At 42.9% G+C, this 25,313-nt stretch overlaps 1 long non-coding RNA gene across 1 annotated transcript; it reads right to left on the bottom strand.

Annotated features, from left to right (window-relative positions):
* Positions 1-10,531: 10,531 nt before the first annotated feature.
* LOC116990819 lies at positions 10,532-22,168 on the bottom strand. Its single transcript, XR_004416632.1, has 3 exons — positions 22,127-22,168; positions 14,281-14,283; positions 10,532-10,543 (listed from the first exon to the last, which is right to left on the bottom strand). It is a non-coding gene; the product is annotated as an uncharacterized LOC116990819 (long non-coding RNA).
* Positions 22,169-25,313: the final 3,145 nt, after the last annotated feature.

Here is a 25,313-nt window from a genome sequence, read left to right as displayed (position 1 = left end):
AATAAATCCACTACTTTGCTAATTATCTCACAACCACGTTCATTTTTATTTTGAACAGTATAGCGTAGTGAAAAGACATTTGGACAGATATATGGATCGCAAAGATTTAGAGGACCATTGGCCAAATGCAGGTAAATGGGACTTGCCCAATATGCCCAAAATTTTTTTAAAAATTTATTTATTTATTTTTTAAAATTATTTTTATTAGAAGTACGGTAAATTACAATAATACACAACACATATATCTTAATACATTTTTTGTACCGCTTCATTTTTTTGAGCTTTAAGAAAAAGATAGAAGTAAGGAAAGTAAAGAAAGTGCGCAAGAGTCGTGAAGTGCAAGAGAGTGTTGGGAAAAGAAAGCCCCTTAGAAAAGAAGTTAGAGAAGGAAGTAAAGTAAGAAAGTAGACCCTAGAAAAGAAAGAAAAAGAAAGTAGGAACAATCGCTCTATTATAACATTAAACTCTGCAGAAAGGGGACTACCAACCAAGTCTGTTTTTGTTGTTTTACCTCCCATTGCCAGGTCCTGATACCATTTATTTATTTATTTATTTATTTTTTAAATTACTATTGCACCTCATGCTTGTAATAGGTCCATAAACGTAGACCACATCTTTTGGAATTGGTCTGCTTTACCTGCTGAGAGGAATCTCATCTCTTCCAGATGTAATGTTGGGATGTATGAATTGGGAAAATTACTATCATTTCAACAACTACAACTGAAATATAATTTGAAAATATAACCAATATTTTAAATATCTTCAAATTCGTGATTATCTGAAAAAATACACAAAAGACTATCATAATATGCCTTCCGACTTACTGGATGAAGCAATGAAGACAAAGGCGGAATCAGCTAATCTAATATCGTACTTATATTATATCATTTTAAACATAGAAATACCCAATATGCCAACTTGGTCGGCATGGATAAGATGGGCCAAAGGGCCTGTTTCTGTGCTGTACAGCTGTATGGCTATGACAATGGTGCAGAGCAGTCAGAGAGAGAGGGTATAACTTGGGAAAAGGTGGACTGCCAGTGTGGGAAAATGCCCATTTCGTTTTGTTCTATTTCTTCACACAGCTCATTGGCTTGGAATGATTAACAGAAATGGAATATTAATCGCGGGGGGGCCACATGTTAAGTAGAAAATCATTGCTTCTCCTGTGAGATTGCAAAGTTTATAAAGCTACAAACTTGAAATCAGCTGCTAACGTACTTTATTAAAACATTGTCGGCAACACTCACTCCCAGATGCCAGGGGAAAACAAGTAATGTGTCCGTGTAAAAGTGTTGTGCTCAGCCTCTGGGTCTCGTTCTATTAAAGTCATGGTACCTGCACCAGTGTGGGTTGATTTTTAACTGTCCTCTGTTTGACCCAACAAGTTACTCATTTCTGGGGTAATTAGGGATGGACAATAAACGCTGGTCTTGCCAGTGAGGCCCACAACCCATTAAATATATATTTTAAAAGGATTGGGAAGTCTTGCTCTTTGACCTCCCAGTAGTAATTTCTGACACTTTGTTGCCTGTTGTGATCTGTATTTAATTTAAAGCTTAATCTGAAACACCCACAGACCCACCCCTCAGTGGCAGGGAGCAACTGGTCAGCCCTGAAGCCAAGGTTTTCACTTTCTGAAGTGGCAGGCAGCGGAGTGCCGCACTAATTCAGTACCTTAACAAGGACCAGGCGGCTTTTATTGAAGGTTGAGCGAGGCAGATGGCTTTGCAGTTAATGCTGTTGCAGAGGCTGTGAATGTCAGACCTCTCCACTCAACTGCAGATCGCTGACTGTGTTTTGGGTTAGGCTTGTGACTAGTGAGGTTTTTGCAGTGAGGTTTTGTCTGAAGAAGGGTTCCGAACTGAAACGTCACCCATCTAGAGATGCTGCCTGAACTGCAGAGTTACTCCAGTACCTTGTGTCTTAATTTTGTAAACCAGCATCTGCAGTTCCTTGTGTCTAATTTTTGTAACGGTTCCTGTCCTGCTGGATAAACAGGTTAAAGGTTAATTAGCTGTTCCTTCCTGTTGCCATAAAGTGATGTTTTAACTTTTACTTTTGGTTACTGTTTAATGCTTTAATCCCTTGCTAACACTTTGTCGACTACTGCAGTTTGCCTGAAATTGATGATTTCTTTTCACACTATCACAGAACTCTCTCCCAGTACTTTATTTGTGCCTGGTTGTGGTTGCCTGGCAACAGCTCCACATCTGCACAGATATCGATATCTTTCGTGTTCGCCGCCAGCTATCACACAGCTGTGTGACCTGCACGCTTCTTAATGCAAATCATCTTTGCAGCTGCAATTTAACATCTGCACCTCAGCAATTCTCAGCGCAATTTAACTGCTATTATCCACTAACGATACTATAGGCGTGTTACTTCAGTGGGTGATGTACAGCATAAGGAATGAGCTGTTCCTTAAGATGATAGCTGAATAAAGTTGACAATGGATGAATAGAATTGGAGGTTTATTAGTTTCATTGGATAGTAAGGGTGTTCAGAGGAGAGTAACAGTGCAGAGAATGGAGGGAATGGATCATGTGTGGGCAGTGAGATTAGTTTATCTTGGAAAAAAGACACAAAGTGCTGGAGTAACTCAGCGGGTCAGGCAGAATTCATGGAGAACATGTATAGGTGACGATTCGGGTCAGGACCCTTCTTCAGACCCGACCCGAAACATCATCTATCCATGTTTAAGAAGGAACTGCAGAAGCTGGAAAATCGAAGGTAGATAAAAGTGCTGGAAGAAGGGTTTCGTCAGTCTGAAGAAAGGTTTCGGCCCGAAACGTTGGCTATTTCCTTCGCTCCATAGATGCTGCCGCACCCGCTGAGTTTCTCCAGCACTTTTATCTACCATCATCTATCCATGTTCTCCAGAGATGCTGCCTGACCTGCAAAGTTACTCCAGCACTTTGTGTCTTTCTTTTGTTAATCAGTATCTGCAGTTCTCTGTTTCTACATCTTAGTTCATCTTGGCATCATGTTTGGCACAGACATTGTGGGCTGAAGGGCCTCTTCCCCATGCTGTACATTTCCATGTATCAATTATACATTTCCAAGAATTTCTGAAATGGTGGTGATTTGATTGAGACAATTGGGCAAACAGATAATTATTATATGAGGGAAAAGTGAAAGTTATTTTAAGTGAGATTAGCGGGATTTGTAATGCTTTGGCACTGAACATCAGGTGAAATCTGTACATAGACAAGAAATTAATCCTCGGCTCCAGAATAAATATCCATTAAATTGGCTGCCTCTTCTCCTGACGCCATTCGTCTTCTGCCGAGACCCTCGTACATCCTTGTGTCACTTTGAGAACCGATTATTCCAATTGGTTCCTGGCTCTCCTTTCGTTTTCCACCATCTATAGACTTGAACGGAGCCAAAACTCTGCTGCATATGTGTGAGCTCACACCAAGTCCCAGTCGCTCCTTGGCCCTGTACCTGCTGGCAATGGCTCTGTTTTAAAATTTGCAGAGATTTCACTCCCAACCTCGTTCCCTAACATTGCCGAGCTCCAACACGCTCAGAGATCGCCGCACTCTGCCAATTCTGAGATCCTCTGCATTCCAGATATTAATCGCCCATCATTGACAGCTGTTCCCTCAGCTGCTCTGTGCTTCTGAATTACCTCTGGAAACCTCTCTGCTTTGCTCTCTTTTAAGATGCTCCTTGATACGTAATATTTTCGACTACCATCATGGTCATTCCCTGCTGCGTTATATATCAGAATCAGAATCACACTTTATTCACCAAGTATGTTTTGCAACATACGAGGAATTCCATGGTCAGGTCAGTCATACAATTAAAAGCAACAGATCACTCAAAAACACATTTTAACATGAACATCCACCACAGTGACCTACACATTCCTCACTGTGATGGAAGGCGAAATAAAGTTCAAGTCCTCCCCTTAGTTCTTCCTCGGTCATGGGCCTTGAGCCCCCGTTGACAAGACGGTCTTGACTCTCGTAGCTGGCGACGTTCGGGCCCTCCGCATCGAGGTGATCAGCTCCTCCATCGGGGGGATGTCAGCTCCACCGCGCCGGGCGATCGAACCTCGCATCGGGACTGGTCGAACCTTCTCGCGACGTTGGAGCTTCCCGACTAGCCTCTCCCGACTGTGAGCTTGATGGTAAGTCCGCAGTGGTCGCGGTGGGAGTGATCCCAAAGTGTTAAGTCCGCACCTGCGATAAGGCTCAAAGTCAGTCCGAGGAGGTTTCTAGCTCCATCGATGGAAGGCCGCAGAGCGCCCAGAGAATGTGATCCGAAAATTTATCACATCTCCGGCAAGGTAAGAACTTGAAAAAAAAATTCCCCTGATCCCCACCCCCCTCCCCCCACATAAAGGAAACCGAAGAACATTAAAACAAACTTTTAACACACTAAAAAATAACAAAAAGAATGAAAAAACGAACTGACTGCCGGCAGGGCAGCCATCGCCCGGCACCCCTTGGATGTTAAAAGTAACTACAGGTGGTTCTCTTGTAAAGTGATTGTTGATCACTAAGAAACCTTGTGTTAAACAAAATTACATTGTAAAGACAATTGTGTCAAGAAAAAAGGAGGGTGTGGGGCTTGAGAGTTTTGACACAGTAACAAAGTTACTTTTCTCCCAAGATATTCAAAAATTAAGGTCATTTCAAAAGCAATAAGTTAATTTTTATTAATGCAAGTGAAAATTACTAAAGGTTGTATGTTACATTGTTAAATAGAGTATCGACGTGAATTGCTTGTCGGTTTCAATGGTCACCCTTAGTTATAGTAACAGCTATGTTCTTCAGAGGCAATGGTGTTTGATTATGGCAGGGAGGTTACATAGGAACGATTTTTAGTCCCCCTGTGCTGTTTAACTCTAAGACTGCTTTTTTTCTGCTTGTCAATTTTCAAAGTAACCTTTAAGTGGTTCTCTAGTTCCCATTCATATGTACGGTTTGTGTTATGGAAACATGCTTCTTAACAGAACTATCTGCACTAGAAATATTGCTTTGCATCAAACCTGATGATCCAATCTCTCTTTCATGACATATATAGTTTGACCTACAAATACACAGGAGTAAAGCTTTTTTGATGCTGGGAATCTAATATTAAAAACTGTAAATGCAGGCAGCAACTGAGTAGAGAGAAGTAAGAGTTTATATTTAAAGTTGAAAATTGCTTAATTGAACACTGGGATCCTTAGATGTCTGTCCAATGCCCATTTCTGCAAATGTTACATGAATTGATGTTAACTATTCCGAAGTCGGTTTAATTTTTTAAATACTAAATCGGCAAGTGCAAATCCTACAACATTTCTGTCAATTTCTGTCAATATCAATAGTGCATCAGGATTTATGAAATGAATGTTGTGAATTTTTCTTTATCTATTTCTCTTCGCAAAGTCCTAGTAATCGGAGAGTGAAGGACATATAGGGAGCTCCTTTAAGCTTATTCACAGCTGATTCACACACCACGCAACATTCCTATCATTTTGAACCAAAATATCTTAAGCTGTAGATTCAAGTCGTTTCAATTTGCAGAGGAACAAATACTGGTGATGCAATTAAAGGAAGTAATGACGTCTGGTGATGATATCGGAATGAGATGCCATGTGTGAGCAACATGCATAGGCAGTGATAAAGAACATGGAGCAAGTGAACAGAGCCTGTGGCTACACAGCACAAATACCAATTAACTGAACGGTTGGCCTTGAACAGATTAGTTGAAGTTGAAAGGCCTTGGAACTCATTGCAAAACTCTCAATCCATCATTTTGTAACAAGGAATTGCAGATGCTGGTTTACTAAAATAAAGACACTGCTGGAGAAACTCAGCCGGTCAGGCAGCATCGCTGGAGAACATGGATAGGTGACATTTCAGGTTGGAAAGCCCACCGCCACTCCACCCTATAATTAGTTCTCCTAGCTTCCTTCTCCAACCCCCTGCTCACTCAGCCTGATGAAAGGTCACAACCCGAAACATCATCTCATTTCGTTTGTTATTGTTACGTGTATCGAGGTACAGTGAAAGGCCTTTTGTTGCGTGCTATCCAGTCAATGAAATTACTTTCCAATCAAGTCATCCACAGTGCACAGATAAAGTGCAAGATAAGGATTAGACATTTAGTGAAAGATTAAAGATTATTCAAAGATCTCCAATGTGGTAGATGGGAGGTCAGGACCGCGCTCTACCTGGTGAGAGGATGGTACAGTTGCCTGATAACAGCTGGGAAGAAACTGTCCCTGAATATGGAGCTGTGTGTTTTCAAACTTCAGTACCTCTTGGCTGGGGAGAGGGAAGAAGAGGGAGTGACTGGGGTGAGACTCACCCTTGATTATGCTGCTGACCTTGCAGAGATCCATGTTCTTCAAAGATGCTGCCTGACCCACTGAATGTCTTGTTGTCTTTTTTTCTCCATTCATCACTCCCTCTGCAACATTAGTGCCATCACTTCCTGCTTCTTTCCTTAAGTCATTCTTAAAGAGCAGAGGGATGTTGTGCAGGAACTGCTCCAACCGGAATAATGGCGCCAAAACTGGTGGCGCCCGCATTTGTAATATATGCAAAAAGAATTTCACTGTGTAGTTGCTTACATGACAAATAAAACACGATTGAACTATTGAACATTCAAGTCAAGGTCGAGTTCATTTGTACAAGTCCAGTGAGATACAGGAACAACGGCAATCTTGCCTGCAGCAGCTTCATGGACTCAGACAATGCACAAAAACATAAATTATACATAATCCTGTGCAGAATATACATTTGTTTACTACATCAATTATGCATAGTCGATGTATTATACATAAATTATGCATAAACTACTCATAAATTTGCAAGACATTAGAGGAGTGTGCAAAAAAGCTCCAGCATTTATGCAGAACACAATAAAAAATAAAACTAGTCCCTATTGGTGCAAGAGATGGTCTATAGTATTCTGCTGCAAACCTAGGATTAGGGTTGTACGCTTGAAATCATTCATCATCTTTTCTTGCAGATGGTATATGTTCCTGCAGAAGCTTGTATATAATGAGTGGAATCACTTCTAATGGTAACATTTCAACATTGTAAACCCACTATTTAGGTTGAAAAGGGCATGGATCTCTGGGATTTCATTTCAACAGAGACTGCGAAATATTTTTGCACTTTGCTTGAGAACGTGCTTATTATCCCTAATATTTTCTGCCAAATACTGCGCATTCTTGAAGAGATTTTTTTGCACGCATATCGAAGAAATTGCTACAACATGAAATGCACATTTTTGTCAGTGGTAGTTAAACAGAGATAGCACAGACGTTGCACACAACTGGAGTGTTGAAAACCATTAACATTAGATGATCCACATGAACTTGTGGCCCTGCCCCCTGATTGAAGGTGTTAGCAACTCTTAACAGATGTCTACCTGGTTACCAGTAAAGTTGTTCTCTTCAAAAGGGAAAGATATGGGTGTGGGAGCAGCATTGATAACATGGCTTTGTCCGTTGCACTGGAGGGGTTCCATCGCAAATTATGGCCTTTTTGGAAGCTGTTGATCAAACCTCAGTAAAGAGCAATGCCTGCTTCAGAAAGTGCCGATGCTGCTTTAATTGTTCCCTGAACGTTGGAGTTGGCAAATTATTTTTACAACAGTACCACACAGTAACGGGCCCCAGGGTCCACAATGTCCATGGCGAACACGATGCCAAGTTAAACTAATCTCCTCTGCCTCAACATGATCCATGTCTTTCCAATCCCTGCAGATCCGAGTGCGTTTCTAACAGTGTGTTCCAGCCATCCACCACTCTGTGTGTAAAATAAACCTTGCCCACTGCAACTCTTTCAAATTTTGCTCTTCTCACCCTAAAGCGGAGCCGTCTAGCCTTTGGCATGTTCACCCTGGGAAATAGATTCTGACTGTCTTCCCTATCAATGCCTCCAATGCTCCAGAGAAGACAATTTAAGTTGTGTCCAACCTCTCCTTATAGAGAATACCCTTCAATCCACACAGTATTTCTGTAAACTCTTCGGCACCCTCTTCAAAGCCTCCGCATCCTTTCTGTAATGGAGCGACCAGAACTGCACGTAAAACTTCAAGTGCTGCCTAACCAAAGTTCAAATTTAAGTTTTAAGTCCCTCAAGTGCCAGTAGATGGCCTGATGAGTTCTGGTTATGTTCTGCTCCATCCTATACTATTCTGCCAGGTTCCCCCAACACCCTTCAACACGTGAAGCATTGAATTTGTGGCATTTGAATCTGTGCCCTGCAACAGTGGCTGCTGACTGCTGTGACAAGGTAGCACTTGGCACCAAGTCATTTTCAGAGAATAGTGCAGCACAGAACCAGACCCTCTCAGCTCACCTTGTCTATGCCCACTGTGATGCCCACCTATGCTAATCCTCATTATTTTTACATGTAATGTATGATGAATCACAGAATTTTATGATATAAAGTAGCAGACAGACATTCAGAAGGTGCAAGTGAAACTTTGGGATGATAAAACATCATCTTTGCACCTACACTGCCAAGCCCCATAACAATTAATTCCAACTCCAGTCCGTTGCTACGTAGCCAAGCAACTTTCTTTCCTCAATTCTCTCATTAAGGCCTCTTTCGTGTTCGTTTTCTAGGTCTGCATAAACTTGAGAGTCTTTAAGGTACAACAGAAGTCTTTATTATATTACTCAATGCTGGCAGCAAGACTAGTCACAATGGCTGCACACACATACAGTCTACAGAGGATAAACTATATACACAACATCTCCCTTTGTCCTGTGCAGCACCACCTGCTGCACGGGAGGAGCAACAGGTCCTCCCACCTCACACAGTCCATCAAACATCACATTCCCCCTTTCCAGTTTGAACGTCTCCATTTGGCTCGACCTCACTTCACTATTTTTTTCCAGCATTATTTGTGTTTCACAACTCTTGCTAAAGGCTTAGAATCGCCAGAGTTTTCCTCACTGTTCTCTTTTGAAGAGATATCAGTATTTGATTTATCTGTATGCTGTTCTTTCTGCACTTGGCTGTAGTTTTTCTCAGCGTTCGTCAGCGTTTTGGATGTGAAAGTGATTTGTTCTTCCTTGCCATTCGGCGCCGTTTGTGAGATTACAGCTCCATGACCATATGGCGATGCATCGGCGGCCAGCGAAATCGGCTTCGATGGGTCATAGTGGACCATACGCGTCTTCTGGGCTAACGTCTGCTTCAACCTGGTGAATGCATGGTCACACTCTTTGGACCAGTGCCATTCGATGTCCTGTTTTCACAGGTTGTTCAAAGGTGCGCACAGTCGAAAGTGCCGGTATGAACTTGCCATAGCAGTTAACCTTGCCCATGAAGCTTTCAAGCTGCTTCATATTTTCGGGCGTTGGCAATTTCACAATGGCGTCCACTCTTTCTTCCAATGGCTTCAGACCACTTGCCGAGATCACATGTTCGAGATATGTGACCTGCTGTCGGAAAAATGCGCACTTGTCCATGCGCTACTTCATGCCATAGTTGTTCAGTGTCGTGAGGACCTGTTTTAGGTTCTGCAGGTGTTCTTCCTCTGTCCAGCCGGTGACAATTATGTCATCCAGGTAGGCGGCTATATACGGAATCCCAGCAACCAGATTGTCGACCAGTTTCTGGAAGATGGTCGGCACCGGCGCCGGTCCAAATGACATTCGGTTGTATCTGAACAGTCCCTTGTGTGTGTTGATCACAAGCAGGTTTTTTGTCTCGTCGTCCAGTTCCACTTGGAGATACGCATCGGACATGTCCAACTTTGAGAAGTGCTGTCCTCTTTGCAGCTTGATGAACAGCTCGTCCACTCTTGGTATGGGGTGTTGATCAATGAGCAATTGAGGGTTTACAGTCACTTTGTAGTCACCGCAAGGCTTCTGAACGACTACTATGGGTGTGGCCCTGTCTGAATGGTCCACATGGGTGATAATTCCCATTTCTTCAAGACGGCAGAGTTCCTTGTCGACGGCGTCCAGCCGACTGAACGGAACTGGTCTTGGTTTGAAGAACTTAGGGAATGCATCGTCTTTGAGTATGAGCCGTGCCTTCATCTTTGTGCAATGTCCGAGTCCAGGTGCGAAAACGGCTGGAAACTGGTCAAGAACCTTCTGTAGGTTGTTCTCACACTTGCTGATGATATTGCAATCCGGGATAGATGACAATGCCACAGTTGATCCATCATAGATCAGGGCGTTCATGTCAAGCTTGAAAACATGGATCCAGTCGATGGCGCACAGAGTTGTACCTTCTTTACCCACGACAATCAGCGGCAACATCAGTGTCACACCAGTACAGGAAATGGCGACAGTGCATTTGCCTTTCGTGAGAATGGGCTGTCGTCCGTATCCGAAAAGGCAGATGTTGGCCAGTTTCAGTTTCGGCGATCCGATCCTGTCCCAGATGTCCTGACCCACTAGCGACACAGCCGCACCAGTGTCCACCTGGAATTGTAGATCAACGTTCGAGACCTGCAGCGAAATCCTCGGCTTGTTGATGATCGTGGACACACCGAGCACTTCAATAGAAATGGTCTCTGCGATTTGGTCGACTGTGTTTTGCGCTTTCTTGGCCTTTTGCAGCTTTCCTACGGATTGACACACTGCCTGCAGATGACCTTTTCGGTAACAGGCATAACAAACGGACTTGATATACGGGCACTCACGGTGATGATGAGCAGTCGAGCCGCACTGGTAGCAGGGTTTCGATCCTCCCCCCACAGGGGAACATCTGAAACTGTCCCACCGTCTCCAGATTTGCTCTGGGTCAATCAAGTGGTTTCTGGCGTTGCGGACAAGTCTGACGAACTGTATGCACCTCCTGAGAGAGCTTCGACGCTGTTTCGCCGGCCATTTTGTGCAGTTCTTTACTCAGCAGCTCGGCCATCTTAGCACATTCTTCAATGATGCATCTGATTCCTTGAGAATCGCCTGCTGGATGAATGCATGTCTGCAGCCCATAACCAGTCTATTCCGCAACGCATTGTCTTGGCACTTTTCGCAGCATTGAGTTTTAAAATCACATGTCTTTGCTTGGTGTGAAGGTCGGCAAGAAATTCGGTAATCGATTGCCCTTCCTGTTGCACTGTCCGGTAGAAATAAAGGCGAGCTGCGAGGAAATTTCGACTTTCTTCGGAATGCAGCTGCAAAGCCGTTGTGATTTCAGCATATGAGGCTTCTTCTGTATACTTCTTATACTTCTTCTGTAAGTACATTTTGAAGCAGTGCAAAAGTTTCTGGCGACATTGATGAACACAAGAGAGCCTTCTTCCTCTGGTCAGTCGTAATTGCCATACTTTCAAAATAAAACTCAGCGCGCATTAAATACGACGACCACCTTTCTCGCTCGGGATCGAAACGATCGAATTGCCGAGACATGTTAGTTTGAGTTCTATTTTTTTTTAATCCAGAAAAAAATAGGCTCTTATCTGGGTCTTTGGATGCAATCTGTATCCCACTCTCGTGTTCTTTTACTAAGTCTGCACAAAAACTTGAGAGTCTTCAAGGTACAACAGAAGTCTTTATTATATTACTCAATGCTGGCAGCAAGACTAGTCACAACGGCTACCCGCATACTGTCTACAGACAGGATAAACTATATACACAACATCTCCCTTTGTCCTGTGCAGCGCCATCTGCTACAAGGGAGGAGCAATGGGTCTTCCCACCCCACACAGTCCACCAAACATCACAGCCTCAATAGAATGAGCAAATACCTCACCTTTGAAAATATAAAGGTAGGCCATCCTGGGCAATTGTTGCACAAGTAATTGTTACCTATACTTAAGAGGGTGGTTAGTTAGAGACACAAGGCACCACAGATGCTGGAACCTTGAGCAAAACACAAAGTGCTGGAGGAGAGAGTGTGCTCCAGATTCAATGTGGGCAGGTGAGACTAGTGTAGATGGGGCATCTTGGTCGGCTTGGGCAAGCTGGGCTAAAGGGCCTGTTTGTCTGCTTTATAACTCTATGACTCCCTATTAGACATGACCATCAGCTACTTAGCCAGCTTTGTACCTATGCAATCAATGACTATTTTGTGCTGTGTGCTTCAACTTTGTGTATAACCTGTTGTGTCATATCTGCCACGTTATAGTCCCTTCACTTACCATATCCATAGCCCAGCCCTTCTCTACCCTATTCACAGCCTATAATAAAATGTTCTCTTGGTGAGATGGGTGCTGTGCATTATTCTGGCCATGTGTACATTGAGTCATACAGCGTGGAAATGGGCTTATCGGCCCAACTTTCCCACACTGACCAACCTATCCCATCTACACTAGTCCCACCTGCTTGCATTTGGCTCACATCCCTTTAAACCTGTCCTATCCATGTACCTATCTAGATGTTTCTTAAATGTTGCAATAGGATCTGCCTCAACTACCTCCTCCGGCAGCTCGTTCCATACACCCACCACCCCTTATGTAAAAAAAACAGGTTCCTATTGAATATATATCTTTCTGTATGCAAGAGGAAAATAATCATATCAGATCACAGTTAATAAAGGGCTGGTCCAGAGTTCTAACATTACACTTCAGTGGAATTAATTCCTTTGTTTTTCTGGATCTCGTGTTCCACCTGCGAAGGGTTGTCATTTGTAATTTGAACACACGTATGCCACATCTGGTGGATGTAAAACCCTTCCTTTAAAACCTGGTTTATCAAAACAAAATCCTGTTATATTCATATAGTATGTAATAGGAAAATGTTGCTGTCTCAGAAGGAATTCCTTGAATTCCTTTTAAGGGCCTGTCCCACTGTGGCGACCTAATTGGCGAGTTTAGAAGAGTTTTCCCTCGACTCATACTCGCAGAATGGTCGACACGAGGTCCTAGGAGGTCTTTGTAACTCTCCTTCATGCTCGAGAGTAGTCCCCGTGTACTCGAGGCCTCAGCTAGGTCGCGGCGTATTTTTCAACATGTTGACAAATGCCCATGAGTAAAAAGAGGTCGCCATGGAAAAAATCAATATTTTTTTTACTCGTAGGTTTAGTCGAAGTAGGTAGGTCGGCATGTTATTCGTAGGTAATCGAAGGTAGTCGAAGGTAGTCTTAGATAGTCTTCAACATAGTCGAAGAAGATCTTCAACATGACACTTTTTCAAACTCTCCTAAACTCTTCTAAACTCACCAATTAGGTCGCCGCAGTGGCACAGGCCCTTCAGTCTCCTTTTAACCTGTAGCCTTACTCCACCCACTTACTCCACCCACCAATCCAAACCCTTTACCTGCATCAACCCATCACTTGGCAGGCTTTGTTCTGCCACAACCCCTCTTTTCCAGCTATCTCTCCCCGATTACAATCAGGCTGAAGACTGCAGAAGGATCCCTACACAAAACATTGCCTGACCATTCCCTCCACAGATGCTGCCTGAGCTGCTGAGTTCCTCCAGCACCTTGTGTTTTGATTCCAGCATCTATGGTTCCTTGTGTCACTAACCAGCCTCTTGTTCACTGTAGGTAACAATTACATGCAACAATTGCCCAGGATGGATTACCTTAATACTTTCGAAGGTCACTAGGCTCTTCACATTGTGTTTTTTATTTTTTTGTCTTTGGATCGAATTCTGTCTTTAATTTGTGTATTGGTGATGTCTTTATTATTTATTTTACTCCGATTATATGTTTTTTACTCTTGTTAAATTCTATAAGGTGTCCTTGAGACTTTTGAAATGCGCCCACAAATAAAATTTATTATTATTATTATTAGGCTCGATTCTTAGAGAAAGGCACACTTAGCAGAAAGTCCATCACAGGATTGGGAGCAGAGAGTCTGACTTCTCTCTGTTTCTCTTGCAACATTGGGTAGTTAAAGTGCAGCAAACGCAGTGAATAGTGGCTGGGTAGAGACTGGACATAAACCTTGCTGCTTACAATGGTACTTTGTCGATGGTACTTTGTCGATGGCACTTTGTCGATGGTACTTTACTGTCACATGTACCAAGGTACAGCGATATTCATTTTTGTATACCACTGAGTACAAGTATCACTATACAAAAGCATTTAGATACATCTTAGATAAGCATCTCAGATACAGTACATGTGTATAGTAGTAGTACGCTGATACATCATACACGACACCAATTTTTGGTGCCATTTTCTAGTCTCAGTTGTTGGAAGTGCAGGGTTCTTAACCTGACCATGGTCCGTTGTCCTGGCGATGTTGCAGGGTCAGCCTGGCTAGGCGTAGGTGTGGTATCCTTCACCGCCGTAGGCTGCATCCGGTCCGCGCACTTGGCCTCTTGGAGCGGCGCCCGGTCCAACTGAGCCCCAGGCTGTTGCAGGGCCTCCAGCGGCCCACTCCACCATTGAGGCACCACACTGCCTCTCGCAGCCGGTCTGTCCACTGCAGATTCACAGTGGATTGAAGAGTCAAGAGTCTTTAATTGTTATATTTACCAACCGAACAATTAAATTCTGTACAGCATAACAGGCCTATAAAGAAAATACATGCAGATAATATCTGCCACAAAATGGTGACCACAATACTAGTGTAAAAAGTTTGCAGTCATTAGTGTAACAAAAGAAATACCATTGAAGTTCTGATTTCAGGACTTAACCTTTGGTGAAATCTAAAGGATGATTGTACTTAAATTTAGACAAAGCATTTCAAAAGGGACATGAGGTATAAAAGGAGAACTATGGGAATAAAAACTGGATCAAAGTAAAGATCTTGAAGTCATCTGTAATGCAAAACTTGCCCTGGTCCTATATTCCCACTTCCTTAATACAGGGATTTCCTGCCTTGGGCGTAACAGTGCGGTTGTTAGTCAATATTACACAGTTGTCTTGGTGCACCGTGTCATTGGGAACAATTGTGGCTCGGGGTGAGGAACTTGATAGCATCTTCAACTGTGGCATTTTGGCAAAAAGCGGGAACTTTAATATCATCCGTCTGAGTTGGATTTTAACCCTCATCCGCAATGTGAAAATATGTGGTGTGAAGCTACAACTGTTGGGTGTTATCCAACTGGGCGCCTGTGACCTCCCCAGTACAAAGCTGCTCCAGTTACTGTACAATTGCCTTTTGGGTTCACTGGAGATGACGGGATAGTTGTAAAAAATCTAACGTTCACACTACACTGTAAATCTAGTAAGGCATTCTGACACATGCACCAGGTGCATTGCTTGGTGAACAGATTTAAGTATTGGACATGCTGGAAATTTTCAGCAGGTTAGACAGTTGTCATAAAGACATTCAATGATAATTCAATTCAATGTTACTTTATTGTCATGTGAACTGAGGTGCAGTGAAATTCCTTTTTTGTACAGAGTTCAGTAAAAGTATTACTGTTCGTAAGCACAAAGTTAGTGAAGTAGAAGTGTAGAGGAACAGTACACTGAAACAATATGCAATGTCGCCATTTTTCATGATTCGGGTTTAAAGTTCTTAACATGGCCATAAAGGCTCGATATTCTGCCGGCGTTGCAGGGTTGGCCTGGCCAAGTGTAATTGTTGGTGTCCTCCACCACTGCTCCGCCACTCAATGCTGCTGCAGGCTGCATGTGCTCAGCATGGTCGGCCACTTGGAGCGGTGCCCGGTCCAATCGAGCCCCAGGCTGTGACAGGGCCTCCAGCAGCCCACTTCACCGATGCATCGATCCAGACATATCGACCTGTGAGCCATCGTCCCTCGCCTCACCTGGCCACGGCTCAGTCTTCGTGCCCCCGGGATGCCTCCTGCAGCCGACCTCGTAGCATCCAGCACATTTTTGAGGGTGCGGGAGGTAAGACCCCAACCCGCTGATAGGCACCTTTGTTTCCCTGCATCTGCTGCCACCGCCATCTGACAATTCATGTAATTCTGCAGAAATGAGGGGCAGGATATCGATAGACTTCTGCACTTGAAGTTCTGGGACGACGTGTTTGGCAGGGCAGGTAGATGAATAGTTTTATGAGATTGCGTGCTCCATCTGTCAATTACACTGGACTCCCATGTGCTTCCAACATGAGCAGGTTCTCGGTATAATCCTGAATGCACATTTGGAGACCAGGAATGATTGTACACCTTTGAGAGTTGGAAGCCTAAAGTCAAAATGTTCAGTCTTTTCTATTATAAGTATCTATAAGTATCCTCACTGTTGGGAGATTTGTACTATATTGGCTTATAGTTCAAAGACTAATTTGCTTCACCACCTTAGTCTCTATCTGCAAAGGTCTAGCTGTCAATAATCACTAATTTGAGTGGTGGGTCCCCCCTCCCAACTAAGGAGGAGATACTTCCATCTAATGAAATGGTTTGAACATAGTTAGTTTTAAAATGAAGCACGTTCAATTCTGAGAATAATTTCTGCAGAGATTACAATTTACAAAGGATTCCCAAACAGAGGTACAATTGTTACAATACTAAAGAACCATGCTAATGAGTTGTGGATGAGCACTTCGTCCATCGCAGAGCGAGGCTGAGGGGTGAAATCCCAGTGGTATGAATATTGATTTCTGTAACTTCAAGTAACTTCAAGTATCCCGTATCTCTCCGTCTACCCCCCACCCTAGTCATCATACTAATCTCACTGTCGTCCTGCTGAGTTTCACTGTTTGCATCTACTCGTTATCATCTTCCCCACAGCCAACAATGGACCATTGTGGGCTCCACATTTCCTTGATCATCATTGCTGGCTCCGATTTTGTTCTTCTGCATATCTTTCATTCATTTGTTCTATGTACCTCTTCATATCTCTCATTTCCCTCTCACATTTATACTGTTTTCCTCTGAGTTGACATCATCCTCGTGATGTTTTGCAACTCTATGGATCAGATCAAATAGAGTGACTTCATTGTTCCTTGGGTACGTCGAGAGGATCAAAGTACGATGTTATCACAGCTAGTATTGTTTCTCTTGATCATGTCAAGAGGGTAAGCACGTTATACTGGTTAGAAATTCAACTTAATTAACAAATATCAATCTTGACCCTTGATTAAGAAGCAATCTTGAACCTTGATCAGTGTTGTAAGCATCTTTCCCGTTATCAGTTTGGCTGCTGCGCAAGAAAGCTGAGGTCAACAATGAGGCTTTTTGGGCCGAGTCAGTGAGAACCAATTTTGAGCTGAGAGTGAATATCCATCACACATGGAAACAAGCCCTTCAGTCCAACTCATCCATGCCGACTAAAATGCCCCATCTAAGCTAGTCCCATTTGTCCACGTTTGGCCCATATCGCTCTAATCCTTTATTATCTGGTCTTTGAGAGAGAAAAAGTTTTGTGTCATTGTCTTAAACCATTAACTCTTGTTCTTTCTCTCTGAATTTGCTGACCTGAATAATAACATTTTTTATTCCAGATTTCACTGTTTTGCATCTGAATATAAAAGTCAATTAATATTCAGGCAGATATGTCAACCTAAAGAGATAAGATACATTTAAAAAATAGTACGAGTGAACCAAATTTATGATCATATTAATTATGCATCATCTGTTTGCTCATACCCAATACCGGTTATAATTTGGCTTCTATCTGAATTTGTTGAGGAGGGCTGGCGTTATAGTCATAGCATCATACAGATGGCTATTCTCTTTTGAGGTGAGGGGGATATCACCTTCAAAAACCAACAAGGCCAATGGCGGCACAGTGGCGCAGGGGTGGAATTGTTGCCTTACAGCGCTTGCAGCACCAGGGACCCGCGTTCGATCCCGACTGCTGGTGCTGTTTTCTCTGAGATGTTCGGTTTCCTCCCACGCTCCAAAGACGTACAACTTTGTAGGTTAATTGGCTTGGTGTGTGTAAAATTGTCCCTAGTGTGTGAAGGATAGTGTTAATGTGTGGGAATCGCTGGTCGGTGCAGAGTTGGTGGACCAAGGGGCCTGTTTCCACACTGTATCTCTAAATTAAACTAAACAAAAATGTACTGTTTATCCCCCAATGCTCTGAGAAGGTAAGGAAGTTCCTTCAGCTATGATGTAACTGAGTGACTAGCCAAGCCGCTTTGGAGAGCTGTTAAAAGCTTACCACATGGTCTCCAGACCGGCAAGGAAGCTATACTTCCTGCTCTGGTTGCACGTGTGAGCTCAATAGAAGGTCATGAACGGTTTAAAACAATTTCAACTTATTTAATTAATTAATCAAACTTAAATTCCAGAGTGGGATTTGAAATTCAGTCTTTAAATTGTTGGGTCAGATCTCTTGGATGACTAGTCCAAGGATGTAGCTCCTGCCCCACCACTATAGTGCACAGTAAAAGGAGGAATGGCATTTATTTCACTGATGTTATCCTGTGAGATTTAATAATCTACATTTGCTGCCTTTAATCAGCTGTTTATTTATTGAAGGGTGAAGTTTTATAGTGAACTTCTGACTTTATTATATGAAGGTACAACATTTCATTATGACTTGGTCTCTGCTTATAAGTGGGTCCTCCATTGCACTTGGTTGAGAGGAGCAAAATATGAAATATTTAGATTCCTATTTACTGCCCTAAGGAATTTTACTGGACAATAGAACATATTTTGGCGAGACAGGTCAGTTGAGTAAAAATGAATTCTTTATTTAAAACGGTAAACGTTCTGGGTCAGCCAAATAACACAAACCCCCTTCTACACGGGGGGAGCTTGAATAACTCAAAGATCCTATAGGATCTTTGGAATAACTGACGATCCAAAAACCCGCGAAAACGCACCCGCGACCACGTGCCCGTGCCAGCCAATAGCGAGGGTTCGTGTTGCCCCAAGCCACCACTAGGTGCCGCTACAATATAGCATTTTGTACAGTACAGCATTGGAACAGGCCCTTCAGCGCACACTGTCCATGCCAAACATGATGCTTAGTTAAACTAAACCATTCTGCCTGCACATGGTCCATGTGCCACAATCTGCCAGTTATTAACTGATTGATAAATTGCCAGTTTTATTTCCCAATAAAATATTAACTGGGAGGAAATGAGTCAAATGCAGCAGATGCGTGTGAAAAAGTCCTGGAAAGCATCAGAATCCCTAGTTACCAATACAGCTGTAACATCCAGAGCTGAAATGGGAATAACATAAAAATCCCAATGCTTTAATATTGTTCCATATAAGAATGTTGCACTGGGTAGCGGGGCTGCTTGTAAGGGTGATGTTATTGTTTGCTGATATTGTAATTCGTTCTCTGTGTTTCTGGTTTTTAAATCTAAACAAAGGAGTTTGTCATCTTCTGTTTTAATTAAATGTCACACTTACTTTCAGATAATAAATGTTTCCAGATGGGGCATAACTATTGATACAAATGTACTTTGTTAAAAGAAATGTTTAACAAAATAAATCAAATAACTATTTTTGCTGTTTGGATGAATGTGTATTTTAATAACTATAGAGCAATTATTAACATTCACATTCAGCCAAACAGCAAATGTTTTTGTTTTTTTTTCCTTTTTTTGCAGTTCTCAAGATTTAGATTCAGTCTAGGACCTAATCAATCATTCCCCTGTTGTCTTTTATAGTTGCCCCAGTTTGTATTCACAGTGTTGGGCTTAAAGTTTCCGTATTTATGACCAGGGAACTTCCTGATGGCCTGTTGTTCTCTGAAGTGTGCGTTCACTGAAGTTTCTGTTTATTGCCAGTCAGTTTGGTTAGGAAAGATTGTTATTAACATCAGGCATGTATCCAAAGATTGTGAAACATTTTTAGAAAAACCTGTCATTCTAATCACCACCGCATGAACATTTTCCCTTCACATTCGAGGCTTAAAAGCATTACGATCCTGGATTCTTGGCTTTGTAATAAAATAGCCTTTGAATATATGATAGTGCAGGTAGGTGGTCTGTCCCAGGGGAGTGAAGGGATTAGTTTTTTTCCCTGCAATCTGCAGGCATCAGCAACATCTTGCCTTAATCAACTCCTGAAATTTGTTTTGCCAAAGAATGCTCTATTGTTGATGTCGGTGATTTTCTCCGGAGTCCAATCCGTCAAACAAGTCAAAGAGGAAAATACTCTTTGAAACACAATCAACCTTACTTCTGGCTGGGCCACTTGGAGTGAAGTGATTATCGAGCTTGAAAGTACACTTAGCAGAGAAACACAATCAAAGGCCGTTCCTCAATAGAACTGTTCACAAAATTAAGAGAAAAACTCTTTATTAGGCGAAGAGCTTATGTTCTAAATGAAAGTTTTCAAATGTTCTCTTTGTTTAATCAAGAAAACCAATGAACCGTCAGAATCGTAAGAATTCACAGATCTTGTATTTATAAGTCATTTTAAAATAATACATGGCATTACCTTTTGTATAGGAAAGAACTGCAGATGCTGGTTTAAGTCGAAGATAGACATAAAATGCTGGAGTAACTCAGCGGGATAAGTAGCATCTCTGGAGAGAAGGAATGGGTGACATTTTGAGTCGAGACCCTTCTTACTTTTTGTATCCTGTTTATTATATTAAAGCAGTTGAATGGGTTAATATTTGTGGGCAGTTTCTGCTCCAATTCAAGTATCCAGTTCTTCCCTATTTTATGTTCAAATATATCTTCTATTTTTTGGAATTAATATCAGACTACACTGTTCTATGTTCAATTGAAAGGGCTCGTGTAAATAGCTCGATTGTAATCATGTATTGTCTTTCCGCTGACTGGATAGCACACAACAAGAGCTTTTCACTGTACAAGTGACAAAAAACTAAACAAAAGCAATTTATTCTGAAAGCTAGAGTTAAGGGCCTGTCCCACTTAGGCGACCTTATTTGCGAGTTCAGGAGACTCTGCGCTTGCCACAAGCTCGCCACATGGTCGCCACATGTTCGTAGGTGGTCTCTGGTGAGTCTCCTTCATGTTGAAAAATGTTCCGCGACCAGAAATTGGTTGCAATGGAGAAAATCGATACTTTTGAAGTCATAGTGCAGTGGTAGTGGGGTCGCCATGTTGTTGTAGGTCATCGAGGTACCCGTAGGAAATCTCCTTTGCTGACCGGGCATTTTAATTGTCTCATTGGGGGAAAAAAAAACGTAAGCACGAGTTTCAAAACCAAGGAAAACTGACCGGTAATGTTAAATGCCCGCTAAACTTCACAGCTGTGTATCTCTGGCTTATTAAAAGTTGTCTGGCTTCTTAAAAGTGTCTCCCCCCCCCCCCTCCATTCTCCCCCCCCTTTATCCCCCCCCCTTTCTCCCCCCCTTTCTCCCCCCCCCTTTCCCCCCCCCTTTCCCCCCCCCTTCTCCCCCCCCGTTCTTCACCCCCATTTCTTCCCCCCTTTCTTCCCCCTCCTCCCCCCCTTTCTCCCCCCTTTCTCCCCCCCCCTTTCCCCCCCCTCTCCCCCTTTCCTCCCCCCTCCTTTCCTCCCCTCCTTTCTCTCCCCCTCCTTTCCTTCCCCCCTTTTCTTCTCCTCCTTTCCCTCCCGCCCTTTCCTCCCCCCCTCTCTCTCCCCCCCTTCTCTTCCCCCCTTTCCCCCTTTCTCCCCCCCCCCTTTCTTCCTCCCCCCCATTTCTTCTCCCCCCCCCTTTCTTCCCCCTCCGCCTCCCTCCCCCCCCCTTTCTCCTCCCCCTTTCCTCTTTCCCCCCCTTTCTCTCTCCCCCCTTTCTCTTCCCCCCCTTTCTCTCCCGCCCCCTCTTCTCTGCCCCCCCCCTTTCTCTCTTTCTCCCCCCCCTTCTCTCTCGCCCCCCAATCCCTTTCTCTCTCCCCCCCCCTTTCTGTTGTCCCCCCTTTCACCTCCGCCCCCCTCCTTTCTCCCCCCCCCCCCTTTCTCCCCCCCGCTCTTTTAAAGGGCTTACCATACACTGTGCTAGCCGCCTTTAACATTCCTGTTCATCGTGGGTATCACCTTGGCTTTGCACTGTGTCAATTTCAAACAGTGCTCCCCCGCTTTCCCTGGCCCCTGCCTTTGCGATGTGTTTGTGTGTTCCGCGCTGACAGTCGTTCCAGCTCGCAGTTTTTCAGGCGAGTGCCCCCGAGCTTGAAGGTCGCAGACAGTCCGCTGAAAAGCTTTGTAAGTTGGGACAGGCCCATTAGGCTTACAAAATGCAGCATTATTTATCTGCAAATTGCTGGGTGGTTTTGAATGGCTGCACATGGGCAGTGAACTGTACAAGACCGGACTTAAAATGTAATAATTTTCCATACATTTCCTGAAAGTGCCTCTGCCTCGAACAGTTGTTACTGTCCCTTGTAGAAATGAACTAAAAACAGAAATAGTTCTTTCAATAGAACATACAGTAGAACTATATACAGGGCTGCACAGTGGCGCAGCTATAGAGTTGCTGCCTCACAGCACCAGAGACCCTGGTTGGATCCAGACTACGGATGCTGACTGCGCGGAGTTAGCAGGTTAATAGGCTTCTGTAAATTTTCCCTAGTGTGAAGGATAGAACGAGTGATCATTGGTTAATATTGACTCGGTGGGCCGAAGGGTGAGTTTCCATATTACATCACTAAACTAAACTCTACAGCACAAGAGCAGGCCCTTCAGTCCATGATGTCTGTGCTGAACAGGGTGATAAATTAAACTGATCCCGTCCACCTGCACATGATCTATATCCATCCATTTCCTGTATATTCATATGATTACCTAAATGTCTTTTGAACTCCACTGTCGTACCTGCTTCCACCAGTACCTCTGGCAGCATGTTCCAGGCACCCTCCACTTAGTTGGAAAAAAATGTTTGCTCCACATAACTCCTTTGAACTTTACTCATCTCCGTTTAATGCTATTAGGCATTTCCACCCTGGGGAAAGAAAGTTCTGACTGTCTATTACGCCTCTCATAATTTTATAAACTTATCTCCGATTTCCTCTCAGCCTCTGATGCCTCAGAGAAAATCCACTGCAGTATTATGCAATCTGATTGTGTTCAACTAATAGCTTCATTCTGCTTGGGAATGCCAATGAGAGACCATGTGAAGAGAAGTAGACCAATGTTCTCAACTACAGTAAATGAACCAAAGACGTTCTGCTAAGTAATTCTTTAAGCATGAAATGGTTTTAATGTTTTCACAAAGACTTGAAATAACTGCAGAAGATTTCTTGCAGGCAGGATATAATGTAGGAATCTATAATATGTGCAGGCAGGATATAATGTAGGAATCTATAATATGTGCAGGCAGGATATAATGTAGGAATCTATAATATGTGCAGGCAGGATATACTGAATTTGTTAAGTTTTCTCATCTCTAATGTTCCAGGATATGTTGCCGCTGTTAGCATTTTATTGCCTAATCCCTCATTGCTTCAACTGAGTGGTTTGCTGGAATTCTTCAAATATTACAACTTGGAGCCACATAAATGTCAGAATAGTTTAGGAGCTCGCATTTATTTCTCTGTTGGACATTAGCGAACCTGTGCGTTTTTAACACAATCCAGTAGTTTAATGCTAATAACTAATGACGCCGGCTTTTAAATTCCAGATTTGTTTAATTAACCAAACTTAAATTCCCCAGCTGCAATTATTGGATTTGAAATCTTGTTTAGAAACTTATCCCATTACTGGCACTGAGATACAGCAGCACACTGTTCTCCTTTGCCAAATTTGGATCCATTAAACTGAAGGATACTAACTTATGAAGAGGAATATTTAGCTTCTACTCTATAATGCAGGGAATTTCTAAACCTCCTCTCTGTTTAATCAGTCCTAGACTGTGGGTTATTCATGCCGTAATGTAACTATGCAGCAATTTGAAAGTAGTTTAGTTTAGTTTATTGTCATGTGTACCGAGTGAAAAGCTTTTTGTTGCGTTTATCCATTTACAGCGTACAGATACATGATAAGGAAATAATGAATAAGGGAATAAGTAATATCAATATAATATGATATCTAAGAGGTTTTACAAATGTATGCTAGTCTTTCAGTCTTGTATTAACGATATCTTAATACCCTTTAAAATAATTTATTTAAATAGAGAGCTACAGATTACATCAAATGAGTCCCTTCATACTGCTGAAGAAAATATCAGTAAGTAAAACTGTCACCTTAATTTTTCTCAGATTTTGGAAATATTGTTGCACAAGCTCTGGAACTCATCAAAAGAATCTACAGAAACCCTGAACGCCTCTAAATAAATTGGTGATAATTGGTTAATGGTGTGTCAAAATATTCTTTCTCATTTAGTAACTTTCTGAAAAGTGAGACTGGATTGATTGAAAGATCCAGCATAGAAACACGTCCTTCAGTCTGTTGAGCCCACACTGACCTGTTCACACGAGTTCTATGTTATCCTACTTTTGCATCCATTCCCTACACACTCGGAGCAATTTACAGAGGCCATTTCATTGACACATCCGCACATACTTGGGATTTGAGAGGAAAGGACCCGGAGGATACTCAGTAAAAGCATAAGGTATGCTTGCCTTCATTGGTCAGGGCACTGAGTATAAGAGTCAGAAAGTCATGATGCATCTTTATAGGAGTTTGGTTTGGCTGCATTTGGAGTACTGAGTGTAGTTCCGGTCGCCCCATTACAGGAAGGATGTGAAGGCTTTGGAAAGGATGCTGAGGAGGTTTATGCCTGGAGAATGATGCCTGGATTAGAGAATTGCTAGCTGCAGGGAGAGTTTGGACAGGCTTGGATTGTTTCCCGTGGAACACCCGAGGTTGTGGGAAGGCCTGAGAGAACTATACGTAATTATGAGAGGCATAGACATGGTAGACGGTCAGAACCTATTTCCCAGGATAGAAAAAAATCACACACTAAGGTTTAAGGTGAGAGGGGTAAAGTTTAAAGTAGTAATGCGGGGCAAGTTTTTCCCCCCACAGAGATTGGTGAGTGCCTGCAATGCACTGCTGAGGGTGGGGATGGGGACAGGTATGATTGTGTCATTTTAGAGACTTTTGGATAGGCGCATGGAAATGCAGTGAATGGAGGTATATGGATTATGTGCAGGCAGAGGAGGGTTGGTCTTAGGGTGAGGTTGGATATTAGACAGTTGGTCACCTTTGAGATTTTGTTTATGGGCATGAAGAGAGGAACGAAAAGTTCTATTGGACATCCTCATATGAAAAAAAGTTATTATTAGTTGGCATTCATACAATATCACTTTCTGCATTGACAAAGCAAGCCTTTGTAATTAAAGTACAACTTTTGCCACAATATTAACTGCTGATAGAGACACAAAGGAACTGTAAATGCTGGAATTGTGAACAAAACACAAAGTGCTGTAGGAACTCAACGGGTCAGGCAGATGCTGTTTTGGGTTGAGACCCATCTTCATTCAAGTGGAGGGGAGAAAGCTGGAAGAGAGATGGGGTTGGGCAATACCGGGCAAGTGATAGGTGGATACAGGTGAGGGGAATTTAATTGGCAGCCTCTGGCCTGTGTGAGCTGGGTCCCTTAAAAGTCTCAAGGTGAAATGGAGATAAAAGGGTGTCAGATAAGGAGAGGAAAGGAGTAGTGAAATATAAAGCTGGAGGGACGGATGTGGATAGAAAGGGATTACTGGTAACTTTCTCCATTGACCAAGGCCCAAAA

Source organism: Amblyraja radiata, chromosome 32 (genome assembly GCF_010909765.2).
Source record: "Amblyraja radiata isolate CabotCenter1 chromosome 32, sAmbRad1.1.pri, whole genome shotgun sequence".
In the NCBI taxonomy this organism is placed as follows: Eukaryota; Metazoa; Chordata; class Chondrichthyes; order Rajiformes; family Rajidae; genus Amblyraja; species Amblyraja radiata.
The sequence above is the reverse complement of the archived record's forward strand: the minus strand, read 5'-3'. Positions and strand labels throughout refer to the sequence as shown.